Here is a 15974-nt window from a genome sequence, read left to right as displayed (position 1 = left end):
AAAGCTATAAATTTCCCTCTACACATCACTTTAACTGTGCCACACAAATTTTGATAAGTTATGTTTCTATTTTATTTAATTCAAAATATTTTTGTGTTTTCTCTGTGATTATTTTTTGGCCCATGAGTTCTTTAGAAGTGTCTTGTCAATTTCTTAATATTTGTGGGTGTCTAGGTTGTTACTATTATTTTTAGTTTAATTGAATTGTGGTCAGAAAACATATTTGGTAGGATTTCAGTTTTTTGAAATTTACTGAGACTTGTTTATGGTGCACCAGATTGTCTGTCATGGTAACTCACCATGTACACCGGAAAGGAATGAGCGTTCCGCGGTTCCTGGGGGCAGTGTGCTGCGAACGTCAGTCAGATCCTGTAGATGATAGTGATGCTCCTGTGTCCTCGTTTTTGTTGTCCTACTGTTGTCTCAGTTATTGAGAGAGTAGACAAACTCTCCAACTATGACTGTGAATTTGTTTATTCAATACTTCTGTTAATTTTTGCTTCAAAATGTTCTGTTCGGAACTTATGCATTTATTATTTTTTTCAGATAAATTGCCTGTTATCATGATAAAATGTCTCTCTTTGTGTCTGGTAATACTTGTTGCCTTGATATCTAGTTCATATGATATCACTATAGCCATTTCAGCTTTGTTCATCTTTAGTTTTTTTAACCTATTCTGCAGATTGGATAGGTTACATTGTTCTATCTTCAAGTTCCCTCATAGTCTCCCCCAGCCCCAATCTGTTAGGTTCATCCAGTGAATTTTTTTCATATATTGTATATTTTAGTTTTAGAATTTCAAGTTGGTTCTTTTTTATATTTTCCACTTCTCTGCTCATATTTCTTTTACATCCTTTAGTGTAGTTATAATAGCTACTTTAAAATCCTTGTCTGCTAATTCTAATATCTGTATCATCTCAGAGTTGTTCTCTATGGATTACTTTTTCTTTAGAGGATGGGTTATATTTTGTATTTCTTTGTATATCTGGCAATTTTGGAATGAACCTCAGACATTGTCAGTCATATGTTACAGAGATTCTGAATTCTGTCATATACTTCTGAAGAGTATTGATTTTCTCCTTTAGCTGGCACTTAACTTGGCAGAACTCAAATTCCAATTTTATCTTTGCTGTGACAGACAGCAGCAGAAATCTGTTGAGTTCTTTTTGCCTTACCTGGGCTGGTTGGAGTCTGTTCTATACATGTGTAATATTGGAATCAGTTAGAGATTTGATCAGGTTTTATATACTGAGTTTAGGCCTTCCCCTCTGTGGCTACCTTTTCTCTAGAATTTCCACCCTCATTTTCTAGTTGTTATCATCTTCCGGAATGTTATGCTCTGATTCCTCAACCGGTAAGATAGCAGGTGTCTATCTGAGGTCTCGCTATGCTGTGGAACTGACTCATGGGCCTTCCCTTGGAGGAGAGGCTGCAAAAAATTGGGAATTTATCAAGGGCCATTCTTCCAAGGGTCAACCCTCCATGAATTTCTGCCTGTTCTTGGTCACTCTCAGATAGTTGGGTTTTTTTCTGTTAATATTTTAGCCAGAGTTTATAGTTTTATCCATGAGAAAGTTGGTTTGATGTGAGTTACTGTTATGGCCAGAAGCAGAACTCTATTAGGCACTTTACAGATGAATTAAACACACACACATGCACACACACTCCACAGTAAATTTGAGTACCTTACCCAAGGTCATATCTATGATTTGAACATAGGCAGATAAGCAGTTTGATTCCAGATCCTTAGGATTTCTTCCAAGAGGAAGATTTAATGGTGAAAAATTTCAGGACAATGGCAAGAAGTATGAGAAATGCTGTGGGATTAATGGGGAGGTAAGGTGTCAATTCCTTGTGCAGTGGACCAGTCTCAGGATCTTACCACCCAGTGGACACTTCGTATGTCTTTGGGTGTTTACATTATGTTATCTACTAGTTTATATACAAGTTGCATGAAAGAACTGCGTTGCTTTTGGTTAACTGCAAGATAGATCTTTAGTTATGAAAGAGCCCTTATTTTCAGGGTTCTGTGATATTGGGCTCCTTGGGCCATCTTACTTAGAAACTGGTGAAGTTTGTCATGTGGGCTTTTTAGTGACTCAAATAAAGAGAACTGTTGAAGAAGAGTAGTGTACAGTAGTATAATGAATGCAGATGAATTGTTTATTGAAGAAACTCACAACCATAATTACGAGGTTGTGAGTTTCTCTAAAAAATGTAAGCCTAAGATTAATTTAGCTGATGTGAACCTTAGACCTTGGAAGCATAACAATAGGACCACGCTTGAGCAACATTTGTTTTAGAGTTTCTACTCTTTCTTGAATGTCTTCCTTTTTCTCCTCTAGCTTAAGTCAGTTTCAGTTAACATTCATCAAATTATGAATTTCACCTTATTCTTCTTATCCTTTGATTTTATCTTCTTTTTTGGTATTTTTGAGTCTGGCTTGCTTCATATTGATTTTGTCATAGTTGATAAGTTGATTTGTGAAGTAGTGAAATTGCTTCACGTGTGTTCCTTTCAAACTACAGGGAAAGGCCTATGTATTTGCTTTGGAATTCTCTCGGCATCCCACACTCGTGCTCGTATACCATACTTGAGCTGATTGACCGGTCAGGAGCAGGGGTTCAATATTTGATTGATTGATGGCTCTGAATCCCAGCCAGTCAGTTCTGGGAAGGTGGGCTTACCTTCTGAGTGAAATAAAGCTGAGTCCTTGAAGGCCACGATAAAGATTTTGGCTTTCTTCCTGAGAATGACAGGAAGCTGTGTGGAGTTTTAAGCAGCTGAGTGAGAAACCCAGCCTTAATTTTTTAAATAATCACTCTGGATGTTTGTGGAGTAGTTTAGTATAATCAAGTTCTATAGTATAGAAATGAACATATTAATGTTTAAAGTTCAGCCCAGGGATATAATATAGAAGTCTTCAGGCAGCCCTTTTGAGTATTATTTATCCTGATTGCAACACTGAAAAGAGTTGAGAAACTGAAAATTTGACATTGATTTTTTATGTGATTAAGGGCCTGGAATGTGAGTATTTTGTATTCATGATGAGAAATTTTATTTTCATAATGAAACCTTGAAATAATGCAAATATCAAAAAATTGGAAAATTGAATATTGCAAAGCTACTAAAAGTGTCAATTCTATATTTTACACTGGCATGGAAATTGATATGCCATATTTTGTTAATTTTCAAAAGCAAAATTAAAAATTTAGTATATATTTTAAAATGATGGAAAAAATCATGTTTTCTTTCAACAAAAAATATACAAAATAGAGATGAAACTTGTTATACTTTATCAACCCTCCAAATTCTGTTGCTTAACATCTGTTAGAAAGTTCTATTGTTCAAAGTGAAAAAATCTAATATTATTTAAGGAATCATTGGAAATCTGAGTTAAGAGCATTGAGATGCTGCTAAGACAGTAGCATTGTCAAGAGATTACAAATTTTCATGTGAAAATGTACTGATGTATTTCCCCTTCCCAAACATTTGTGGAGATGGAAGAAATTTTACACACACCCTAAAAAAAGAAATTGACAACTCCTGAATTAAACACATCCTTTCAGAAGGTTATAAGTTTAATAATGATTTGTTTGATTGATTCTCCCAAATTTGTATAGGAATAGGATGTTAATGCTTCTTGCATGCAACTTGTTAAATCATAGCACTCATATTCCTCATTTAAATAAGCACTTAAACTTGCATAGGCAAAACAAACATGGGTAAAAAAAGGACACGATTTCTCAGGAGGAAAACAGCCACCGAAAGGTGCACTTCACCCTGGGCAGTAAGTGGAATATCAGATTACTCTGTTTTTGTAAATAGTGTCAGTTCTGTCTTCTGGGTTGAAAAACTGGCAAGTGACAGCTCTCTCTAGTATTTCCTGAGGCCATCTGTACCGTTTTAGAGAATAAATCATAAATAGACCTTTGAACTAAGACAGTCTTGCTCGACCTATCCTTTTGCAACTGACTGCCAGTCCCAGCGGGATATCGAAGGGGAGGCTCACTTAGAATAAACAGTGGAATCCTTGTCCAGGAATGACTGCCTGGCAATTGTTTCATGGAAAACAGGGAGGGGTGGGGGCCAACAACCCTGCTCTGTTCAGTGGCTCTTTAATTTAGATTACCAATGATAAAGCCGGGGCTCCGGCTAAAGAAAGGTAGGATGCATACGCAGAAACATTAGTGCTAATATGCTGCAGAAAGACCAGATAAATCAGCCCAGCTCTCATACATCACTGAGGGAGAAGAAGCTGATTGCAACTTGACCATGTGCCTGAGTAGTCCCATCAGTGAGAAGAGCAGAACATGGATTAAAAAACACTAGAATGTACCTTTAGGGCTACTGCCGTGCTGGACCTGGGAGAAGTGTCTGGTGTAAGTTTCAGCTTGTTTTATCCACGTATTTACCAGTGTGTTCCCACGCAGGGAGCTTGTTTCTCTTTCTCTGTTTCCAGTGGAAGCTGCAAGCATGTTTATTTACAGTCGTAGCCTTTATTTTGTATAAATGTAATACCAACCTAGTAAAAGTTCTTAGCAGAGGACAGTTTCACCCAGTGTTTACCCAGGAGAGAAATGTGGAGAAGTGATGGTTATCATTAATGCCTGTAGGACTGCCTGTGGGTGAGTTTTGTTTTTCCGTTTTTTGGTATGTGGGGAGGTGAGGGTGAGAGGGGTAGATTTTAAAGGAAACGCTCAGTTTTGCCATTCATTGAAAAAAAGCGTGTTGGTAACCCAGCATTTCGTTCCTCCTGCGCTCTTTTGTTTTGAAAAACTGTGTTTGAATATGTAAGCCAGACTGCTCGCAACACATTATATTTTATGACTGGGATGTTTGTATTGTTTCATATCTGTTATTAGACAATATAATCATAAAGGATGTTTTCTATGGACCTTTTTATATTTCAAAATTAAGTACAGATGGTAATTTCCAGCCGTTTTAAAAATTTGTCAATTATTTAATTTAGTGTCACTCAAGCATCTGCACAGGGAGAAAGCTGAGATGGTACAAAACTGAATAAGCATTGATTGCTCGTCTGAATTGCATCTTTAAAGTTTTTTTCCTCAAATCTCTGATTTCACAGTTTATTTTTACCAAATTAGATTATCATGTTTCATTATCGAGACTGAATGGGTGGAACTCTCTCAGATATCCTACATTCCCCATTGGAACAGTGTGCAAAGCGCTTGCTGGTTGTTCCTCTGAGGGAAATTCTCATGCCAGCTCACCTAGAAGAGAGCTTAAATAATGCATGGGCAAGCGCGAGGCAAGATGGGATTTACGGCCCAGACACCGAGTTCGGGCTTTTTGTTCAGAGGAGAGACTACGTAAGTGTGAGCCTGTAACACACTCCGAGGCTCCAGGGGAAGGGCATAAGTGAATGAGGTTAGTGGCCACACAGTGCTGTCCACACGTTAATTCAAAACAAGCCTTAATACAGTCCATGGAGCCTACAGTGTGGTCTGAGGGAGGGAGGAAGGGAAACGTGAAGTGTCCTCTGCGAACAGAACCACCCGCCTGAAAGTTCCATCAGACAGACACAGGAAGTGAATGTTTTCCAGGGAGCAGCGTAGCCCTAGAGAGGGCGGATGTTTGACTGAGGCGAAGCAGCATGGCAGTCTAGTTCGGAAAAGATAAACCTTGACCAAATGGCAGCATTCAGTATACTACGTCTTCCATCTTGTCCTAATTAGAGGACGACGTCTGCTGAATCCTAATCCCTTTAATTGTTGGTAGAGCAGGCATGCGATATGCTATAAATACACATGAGCATTCATTTCTGAAATAATGGCTGTTGCCAAATATGTTAGACCGACAGGAGTGCTGGCCCAGGGAAGGCTGTGCTGAATAGTTGAGTTTTAGAGGTAATGGACCAGTTGAGAATCATTGCACAGCTGGGCCAGCAGCTGCACCCAGTGCTCTGTCAAGTTTGGCCTCTAATTTCCTTGAACTTGTCCTTGTTTGCCAAAATGATGAACATAGCAAGAACTTGTTTCAAATGAGCCCACTGCAAGCAAAAAAAGACCTCTCCAAGGAGTTTTTATTGAGGTATTTAGTCTAGAGCAGCAGTGGCCAAATGAGGTATTGATTAGGCAATGGGAAGTTTGAATAATTATAAAAATAAAAACCAAAGACAAAGTTGTAAAATGAGGTAAGCTGGCAGGAGACCAGAGTACATTAAAAGGCTGCATTGGGTCATCACTGTCATAACTAAAGGACATATGGAAAAATCCCATAATAACATCCAGCAATAATTATCTTGTAGTTAGGAAAAAATAAATAAGCCTGTGGGTTGGAAGGCAGCCCAGTAATCTCAATGTCTTTTTTTCCTAATGGTGTATTGTCCTGATAGTCTTTGGGACTGGATCAGGAGGAAGTGTCAGAGAGAGCGGTTCATATTAAGAATCATCTGATGACTAAACAATGCAATTACTGGCAAGCCAAAATGAGAAAGTAGCAAAGACTGTCCTTCCATTCACTGGTCCAGGCTTGAGCAAGTATTTATTTAGCACATACTATGTATCCGGCTTGTTCTAGATACATACTCTAACCAAATAAAGTATAAACAATTTTTAAGAGCAGACACTTGGATTTATACTTCTCATGTATGAATCCATCTCTTGAAAATCAGTGGCCTTCATATGGTAATAATTGCAAGTCTATCTAGCTCCTTGATTTTAAAAAAGATTAAACATTAAATGTTTTCATGCAAGTTCATTCATTCATTCATTCATTCATTCATTCCTTTTTGTTACAGCAGAGATGACTCTTCCCTTCTCAGGTTTGAGGGGTAGTGACTCAAACACTTACAGGTCAGGCGATTCTGGAGAAAACATTGTAACCTGTGGGAGAGTGAGTTTCCTGTGTGTGTGATGAAGAAAGTAACGCTCATCATGCAGAGTTGTGAGAATTAAAAGAGACATGCTTTCCTGCCCTCACAGGAGACAAGCAGGGTGATTCACCGCATGGACTGAGTGTGTGTGGCGGGGTGCTGGGGGTGGGAGAGAAGGAGCAGAAGTGGCAGGACAGTCGGCTAGGAGGGTGTACCAGAACCTTTGTTGAGCATGTGCTGCCAGTGGGAACACGGAGGAAAAGAGGAACCTGAAATATGTTTTAAAGGGAAAATTGAGAGAGCATGGCAGCTGATTATATTGAAATAAGGTGAAGAGGAAGGAGGAAGATTGCAAAGGAGGAATAGTCACGGTGTGGAGGGAAAAGATGACAGGTGTGTTATAACGGCAAGGTCTGTGTTTGCAACAACTAAGAAAACTAGAACAATCCAGTCCTTCAAGAACTTAGAAACTTGGAAATGGGAGGGAGGTGGGGAGGGTTGGGTGGGTGGGCTGGGATGGGAGTAAAGGACAGAAAACTGTACTTGAACAATGATTAAAATAATTTTTTAAAGTACTTAGAAACTAATGAAACATAAGTAGAGAGAAGAGGAAATTGGAGTGCCTAGGTAACTTATGTAAAGGGAATGAAAAAAAAAACAATAATAAACAAGTAATATAAGACTATTGTTGACAATAGAGTGAGAATTCAAAGGAATTGCTTAAAATGGCAAATCTATGTTTGGAGTTTTTCCCAGACAAAACCCACAATCATCAAATAATTAGGCTCTTCTGCAATCTTGGAGCTTATTTCAGTTTTCCTGAGTGGAAAAATGCCACTGAGCGGACACAAATAGTGTCAGGGCTGGGAAGAAAAAGAGCCTGAGGAAGAGAAATCCCCAAAATAGCTTGGCTGTAAAGAGGAGACAGGAGCCAAGAGATGGCGGGTCGACCTTTCAGAACTTAACCATTTATTACGATGACTTATCAGAGAGTTTGGCCACTGTTACTCCTTAAATAACTCACTGTGATTTTTCAGGAAACTCAAGCAGGGATCAAAACTATATCTAACCCTTAACTGGCAAATAAGTTGTAATCCAGAAGGCTTGTTTATTTACAAATCCTTTATAGGAACAATGTTGTAACTATCTTTGAGCTACTTTTTAAAAGTCTGCTCAACTCACCCTGTAGTAGAAATCACATACATTTGCAATAAAAAATTAATAGCTAAAGGAGTTCTATGTTAATAATTAAAACATATGAGCCATAATCCCAAGAATGGAAAATGTTTTGAATGTTAGTGCTGGGGGAAATGCAAGTTAATTACAAGATGGTGTGCGCTATGGCTATTTTAAAGTTTGTGCCCACTTTTACTGATTTTACTAGACTCTGAATTTAAAATTTTTTAAATGTAAGGATGTCCTCATCCTTATTTCAGGCATATCATGATAGCTGCCGTGACCAGGATTGTTTTCACGAATTGGAAAGGAAGGGGAGTGAGGATGAGAGAAAAAGCGGGAGGGGGAGGTACCGGGGTAGCCGGGGCAAAAGTCAAAGGAGGGAGGAGAAGAAGCAGGTCTGAAGAATGAGTGAGAAGGTGTTGCATGAAGGGAAATAGGGAGTTCTGAAGAGGGGGCGCTGGGCCCCATAGCTCCCTGGGTCCATCACCGGGGGGGTGCTTAAGAGTCAGAGACTCAGAGAAGTTGATTCTTGAGTAGGTGATGTCTCTCACATGACTGGTAGTAGATGGCAGACCTGGGTGATCTCCTAGAACCTTTGGTCTCCTCTTGTTTCCCCCTTACAGCCCTCTCTTAGCTTCATTTCCTTCCCCATACAGTTTGGATACCATGGTCTATCATTTTAACCACCCTCTTACCCATACTTTCAGTTCTCCCGTTTTTCCATTCAATAAAGATTTTTTTGAGTTATTCCTATTTTTCAGGTATTGTTGTTTCAGATACTTAGAAATGAACAAAGCCTGCCATTGGTACTTGCCAGGCCAGATACCAACCCTTAATCAATCCAGTTCTGGGCTTTCTCCTGCCTCCAACCAGATTGGTAAGCACAGGAGAGAAAATCGTACTGCAGTCCAGGTTGAAGATGTGGTAAATTTACAACCTCCAGTCTCGGTTGGACTCCTCAGTGTAGCTCAGCGATCTTTATGTGCTTTCCTTATACTCTTCTGCTGCTCTCTCCAAAACTTATTTATTGGGAAACTTTTCTACTTTCCTCAAATCTTTGGCCAAACTGCACCCCTCATGCCTCTCACCATGCAAGAGTTCAGTTTCCTGCCACCAAACCTATTAACCTTGTAAGCTGAACAAAATTGTTTGCCTTGAGGACAGTTCAACACAGTAAATGTCAGATCTCACTCCAGAAAGCGTTTACTGGAAGCTTCTTGAGGAATCAACCAAGACCAAATCGGGAACTAACTTCAGATCGCACAGCCAGATTGCCTAAACATTCTCTTCATGCATCTTTCTCCCCAAAGTCTGGCTCCTCATGGCAGCTATCAGTTGATTCTCCTCCTTTATCCTCCTCTACCCCACACTAATTCTCTTCATCTTCTTTCCCCTCCTTTCACTCCTTACAGGTGGAGCCAACCAGTCTCTCTTGCTGCCTGCCGTTTTTCTCCCACTCCTTACCTTCGTCAGCACAAGTCATAGACAGTTCAGTAAGCAGATTATCCTTCTTCCCAGTGAGAAGAGGAACGCATTGCAAATATTGGTGATTGAATATATATAAAATCTAAATTAAACAAAATAATATCTAAATTAAAAAACTAAATTAAATATATGTTTTAAATTGTCCGTTTGTATTCATCCATTCCATCTTTCCTCAGGTTAAAGTAGAAGAGGTTTTCTTCTTCTGATTCCTCCAAGTATGTCCGGTACCCATTCACTCCCGTATTCTTGTGGTGCTTGCTTTATGCATCATTTCCTTGGTTTTTTAGCTTTTCATCTCTGATGGGAGGGTCTTTTTCATCAGAGTGTACATGATTTCCAGCCACTCCAATCTTTAAAAAAAAAGGGCAAAACTAAACCTTCATCTTGCCCACATTTACCTACTCAGCTTTTCCTCCCCACTTATAGCCACACTTCTTCAAGTTTGCTGATTGCCCTTCTCTCCTGAAAAACCGCCCTCGGCACGCTGTCCATGCCCCCACCACACACACTACCAATTTTGTTGTATTTTGTCTCTTTTGGGGCTGAAATGCTAACTCAAATCTTTTTACATTCCTCCTTGTTCTGTTGTTTATAGTATGAACTTGTCCTAATAAAACTGAAGTTTCGGAACTCAGAAGCCTTTTCTGTTCCAAAGCTGGTTATTAAAATAAAAAAATTCTTTGACTTTCTGTGCTTTGGATAAAAAAAACCTATTTAGCCACTCAGTTGGCTTCTTTGTTTTCTTCAAGTCTTTTCATGTCCTTGGGGTAATGGAATAATCCTGAGGCGACTGGGTGGGGGGAGGGGCGTAGTAAAAGGTAAATGAGTTATGCTTGCCTGTGGTCTGAGAAATCATCCAAGAGAAATGACTCTTGAACCTAAACATGAAGGTCCAATGTAACCTCTTCGCCTACTGAAACATATCCCTCGTCATCTGAATTGTACCTAGACAGAAATGATTAGACATTTGTAATTTTTCAGCATTTCACGAGTGAAATGCATTTATGACTGAGGGTATGGCTATGTGTCAGGTCTTTATAATAAATTGTGGTGAAAAAGAACTAAACCTGTTAGCCTTGTCCAGTTTCATCCTGATTAAATAGGCACAAGCTGATGTTCATCCAGGCCAATCTATAAAGGTGGGGGGGGGGACATTTAAGAAATTGTTTTGAACCTTTGAGCCCTAACTACATTTTGGAGAGGTCTCAGTGACATGGAAGAAGTCTAGTGATTTGGGTCAGACAAATAAATGTTTGCATTGCTTAATTAACATCCTTAAAACCATTTTTGTTGAAGCATATAGAATATTCTTGAACTTCCCGGAATACAAGAAAGTGAAATATGTTTTACATATTCAAACTGTGTCATACCTAAGTTAATCCAAATTTTAACTATTCATCAACAACAGGGAAACTGGAGAAGGTGTGACGTGCTTCAGTTGTTGAGCTCTTATCTGGGCGTGCAAGCACACTTTGGACAGATTGGAATTGAAAGAACAGATTACTGGACCACCTAACAAAACAGCTTCCCAGTAATCGATCTCTGGAATAATAAAAGCATGAATTAAATGTTTTTTGATCAATATTATTCACACAACTCATATCCTTAATGATGGTGCTTAACTGAAAGGAAGGCCTTTGCTTCAAGGTTCATTTGCAGTCCACAGAGAACTTTGAAATTCGTTTTGAAACCCCGGTGCTTCTGGAAAATATGAGTCTTATATTTCATTTTGTGGAATTAGAGTTGACTGCACAATAGTATGTTCTTTTGGGGCATGGACCATCTCTCCTTTTTCACTCCAAGTTTCAGTAAGAAAAAACGGGGGCGGACAGAGGGGAAGGAACCTCTGGAGCTGGGGAAGAGCCTTGTGTAATTTTCTCCTGTTAATTGTGCTCATGCCTCCTATAAAAGTACCTCTTGCCCTGGCCGGTGTGGCTCGGTTGGTTGGCGTGTCCTCCTGTGCACTGAAAGGTTGCGGGTTACATTCTTGGTCAGGACACATACCTAGGCTGTGGGTTCGGTCCCTGGTTAGGGCATATGTGGGAATCAACCCATCGATGTTTCTCTTTCATATTGATGTTCTGTCTCTCTATCCCTATCATTCTCAAAAAAATCAATAAATGTACCCTTAAGTAAGGATTTTTTACAAAGTGCCTCTTGCATGGAGACCCAGACAAGGGAGGCAGCTGTTTGAAGTTTTTTTTGTTTTTTTTTTTTTTATTAATTCAGAGGACTGAGTTGCAGTTCCAGCATCTTCTTAACTAAGTCAGGTTCTGCAGTTTTGCCTCTTCTAAAAGGAGAACATAGGAAGTGCTTTGAACTCTTTTTTAAAAAGCCCTGAAAATTGAAAACTCAGTGATGGAACAATTGTAAGTTTCTATGAAGTCACATTTGGAGCAGTGCAGAAGGAAAGATCTGTTGATGTGGTCTTCCCAAAATACTAGTGTCAAGGCAGATCCATCAGCAGCCTCGGCTCCTCTGCAGCGAGTGGAGTGGCATGTGGAACTACAAAGATAGGCAACTTGTCTCCACCACTTACTGCTGGCCAGCAAAATTTTGCAAGGCTGCAAAATGAGTCCTGTGGTATTCAGCCCATTCTAGGCCACTGGTAAGGATGGCAGCTCTTCTGGAAACGTGAACAATGCTATAATCATTCACGTATGTCATTTCACTTTTGGAACTCACTGTGATCCTCCACAGGAGTTTCTGATGTTTATTCAGAAATTGGATGGTAGATGGCTGGAGAACCTTATTGCTGAATCCATGCAACAGTTGAAAGCTAGTCCGAAGTGGGAATAAACAGAGGCTACACTCTTCTGCCCCTAATCAACTGCAGTTCGTAGCATAAAACTAAGGTCTTCAATTTATTTTGTCATTTTTGAGGCATAACAAACACTGCATTCCCAGCTCATGATATTAGCCCAGTAATTTCTTTCAGGTGTGGGGAAGGGTTATAGAATCTTTTTCTTTGACATGATCCTCAGTCCTTGGAGGATTGGCTTCAGTTACTGGTGTCCCTTTAAGTTTAATTCATTTGCTTGTTTTCATTCATTTATTGACTCCCACTGTGTGCCAGACATTTTTCTAGGCATAATGTTTAGAGCAGAGCCAGATTTATTTCTGATGATGGTAAAGTGTACACCCAAGAAAGCCTCTTCAAAAGGCACTTTCATGAACAAAAGAGCTCAATATTGTTACTTTATATTGTCTGTAGCTTTTGTGGAAAGCTGAGGTTTTCTTTGTTTCAGTCATGTACTGTAGAGGGAACAGAAAGTTTTGGGTCCTTTGTTTATAAACTCTCCCACATGCTTCCCCAACTTGGGGCTACACAAGGACATTTAAGTGACACAGCCTAGATCTCCTCCTTGTTTCTCATTCTTTAACATGAACGACACATGGAAGAGCTGAGGGAGAGCACTCTGCATGAAGAGGAACAGTTCTTCCGATATTTTCTAAAAGCAGAGGTATCTACTTTTGGCTTAAAAGAGTGTCATGAATCCTAAGCTTTTGCAAAGGCTTGACTTTCGAAAGGCTTGACTTCCTGCTAAAGTGTTTTCCGAAAGATGAAAAGTAACTCAAGGACAAACACCCAAGCAAGGGCCTGGCATTTTGTAAGTGCTTAGTAAGTGCTGTGGTCCAGAATCTGAAGCCAACCAGAATCTTGATCAGAATCCAAAGGTTAAGTTAAAAAACAAAACAAAACAAATTTTCCTCCCCTCTAAGTGAATCTCTAGAATGATTCATTTCCTTTTCTGTAAAGTATGAATACTAATACTTACCTTGTGGGGTTTTCAGGGGGCCCAAATAAGATAACAGGGGAAAATTCTTCCTAAACAATTAAGTTCTATTCAAATAGAAAGTTTATCATGGAAAAAAATAAAACCAAGTCTAAAGCCTTGATTCTTATGTATTTTCTTATTGAATAGCAACCCATTTAAAAAAGAAAATAAACTAATACATACTACTTTGAATTCAAATAAAAATATTGAATATTTGTTTTCTTTTTTTATGGTTGTTCTGTTACAGTTGTCTCAGTTCCCCCCGTTGCTCTCCCCTGCTCCCTCCCCACCACCACCCTGCTCCCGCAGTCAGTCCCCACCCTGTTGTCCATGTTCATGGGCCATTTATACTTGTTCTTTAACCAGGCCCTTCCCCTTCTTTCCTCCCTTTTCCGCCTCCTCCCTCCCCTCTGGTCGCTGCCAGTTTGTTCCTTGTTTCCATGCTTCTGGTTCTATTTTGCTCATTTTTTGTTTTGTTTGTTAGGTTCCTGTTATAGGTGAGATCATTTGGTATTTGTTTTTCATCGCCTGGCTTATTTCACTTAGCATAATACTCTCCAGTTCCATCCATGCTGTTGTGAAAGGTAGGAGTCCTTTCTTTCTTTCTGCTGTGTAGTATTCCATTGTGTAAATGTACCTCAGTTTTTTTTTATCCACTCATTTACTGATAGCTACTTAGGCTGTTTACAGCACTTGGCTATTGTAAATAACACTGCTATGAACATCGGGGTGCATAGGTTCTTTTCAGTTGGTGTTTCAGGGTTCTTAGGTATAATCCCAGCAGTAGAATCACTGGGTCAAAAGGCAGTTCCATTTTTAGTTTCTTGAGGAAATTCCGTACTGTTTTCCACAGTGGCTGCACCAGTCTGCATTCCCACCAACAGTGCTCGAGGGTTCTTTTTCTCCACATCCTCTCGAGAACTTGTTGTTTGTTGATTTGTTAATGATGGCCATTCTGACCAGTGTGAGGTGGCATTTCATTGTGGTTTTAATTTGCACCTCTCTGATGGCTAGTGATGCTGAGCATCCTTTCATATCCCTATGGGCCCTCTGTATGTCTTCATTGTAGAAGGGTCTGTTCAGGTACTTTGTCCATTTTTAAATTGGATTATTTGTCTTTCTGGCATTGAGTGATATGAGTTCTTTATATGGGGTTGGGGACCAAATCCTTGTCTTAAGTATCATTGGCAAATATGCTTTCCCATATAGTTGATTGCATTTTCATTTCGTTAATATTTTCTTTAGCTGTGCAGAAGCTTTTAAATTTGATGAAGTCACATTTATTTATTCTTTCTTTTATTTCCTTTACCCTAAGGATGCATTGGTGAAAATATTTCTGTATGGGATGTTTCTTCTAGGACTTTTTTGGTGTCACAGATTATATTTAAGTTTTTTATCCATTTTGAGTTTATTCTGGTGTAAGATGTAAGTTGGTGGTCTAGTTTCACTTTTTTGCATGTACCATTCCAGGTCTCTCGGCACCATTTTTTAAAGAAGCTATTTTTACTCCATTTTATGTTTCTGCCCCCTTTGTCAAATATTAATTGCCCACAGAGCCATGGGTTTCTGGGCTCTTTATTCTGTTCCATTAATCTATGTCTGTTCTTACACCAGTACCAGACTGTTTTGATTACAGTGGCCTTACAGTATAGTTTGGTATCAGGTATTGTGATCCCTCCTACTTTGTTCTTCTCTTTCAAGATTGCTGAGGCTATTTGGGGTCTCTTTTGGTTCCATATAAATTTTTGAAATATTTGTTCTAAATCTGTGAAATATGTTATTGGTATTTTAATAGGGATTGCGTTGAATCTATAGATTGCTTTGGGTAGTATGGACATTTTAATGATGTTGACCTTTCCAGTCCATGAACATGATATATGCTTCCATTTTTTTGTACCTTCCTTAATTTCTTTATTCAGTGTTCTGTAGTTTTCTGAGTATAGGTCTTTTGCCTCCTTGGTTAAGTTTATTTCTAGATACTTTATTTTTCTTGTTGCTATAGTAAATGTTTTTTTTTCTAGTTTCTGTTTCTGATATTTCATTATTGGTGTACAAAAATGCCTTCAATTTCTGAATATTCACTTTGTATCTTGCTATTTTACCAAATTCACTTATCGGGTCAAGTAGTTTTTTGGTGGAGCTTATACAGTTTTCTATGTACACTATCATCTCGTCTGCAAAAAATGACAGTTTTACTTCCTTCTTTCCAATTTGTATGCCTCTTATTTCTTTTTCTTGTCTGATGGCAGTGGCCAGAACTTCCAATACTAAGTTGAATTAAAGCAGTAAAAGCAGACATCCTTGTCTTTTTTCTGATTGTAGGGGGAAAAGTTTTAGTTTTTGCCAGTTGAGTATGATGTTGGCTGTAGGTTTCTTGTATATGGTCTTTATTAGGTTGAGGTATGCTTTCTCTGTTTCCACTTTGCTGAGCATTTCTATCATAAATGGGTGTTGTACTTTATTAAATGCTTTTTCAGCATTTATTGTTATGATCATGTGATTTTTGTCTTTCATGTTGTTTATGTGGTGTATTATGTTTATTGATTTGCAAATGTTATACCACCCTTGCATCCCTGGGATGAATCCCACTTGATCATGCTATATGATCTTTTTAATGTTTTGCTGAATCCAATTTGTCAATATTTTGTTGAGTATTTTAGCATCAATGTTCATCCGCAATATTGGCCTATAG

At 38.9% G+C, this 15974-nt stretch overlaps 1 protein-coding gene and 1 long non-coding RNA gene across 10 annotated transcripts in view; both read left to right on the top strand.

The window, feature by feature from the left end:
* Positions 1 to 15974, top strand: part of RAPGEF4 (Rap guanine nucleotide exchange factor 4) — a 277233-nt gene that overhangs the window by 95817 nt on the left and 165442 nt on the right. For 2 of the 9 annotated variants that reach the window (XM_036023290.1, XM_036023285.1), the window contains exon 1: positions 4608 to 4629. The exons of 5 other annotated variants lie outside the window; for them this stretch is intronic. The gene's annotated coding sequence lies outside the window, so the exon portion shown is untranslated. Of the gene's footprint in view, positions 1 to 4220; positions 4384 to 4607; positions 4630 to 15974 lie in introns of those variants that run through there. 2 more of the 9 variants (XM_036023288.1, XM_036023289.1) reach the window with 2 other exon arrangements.
* On the top strand, positions 1547 to 15590 carry LOC118500080. The gene is made up of 3 exons (XR_004902610.1): positions 1547 to 1557; positions 8456 to 8458; positions 15432 to 15590. It is a non-coding gene; the product is annotated as an uncharacterized LOC118500080 (long non-coding RNA).

The sequence above is a fragment of the Phyllostomus discolor genome, chromosome 4 (assembly GCF_004126475.2).
Source record: "Phyllostomus discolor isolate MPI-MPIP mPhyDis1 chromosome 4, mPhyDis1.pri.v3, whole genome shotgun sequence".
Taxonomy (NCBI): Eukaryota; Metazoa; Chordata; class Mammalia; order Chiroptera; family Phyllostomidae; genus Phyllostomus; species Phyllostomus discolor.
This window is presented reverse-complemented; position numbering and strand designations above follow the sequence as displayed.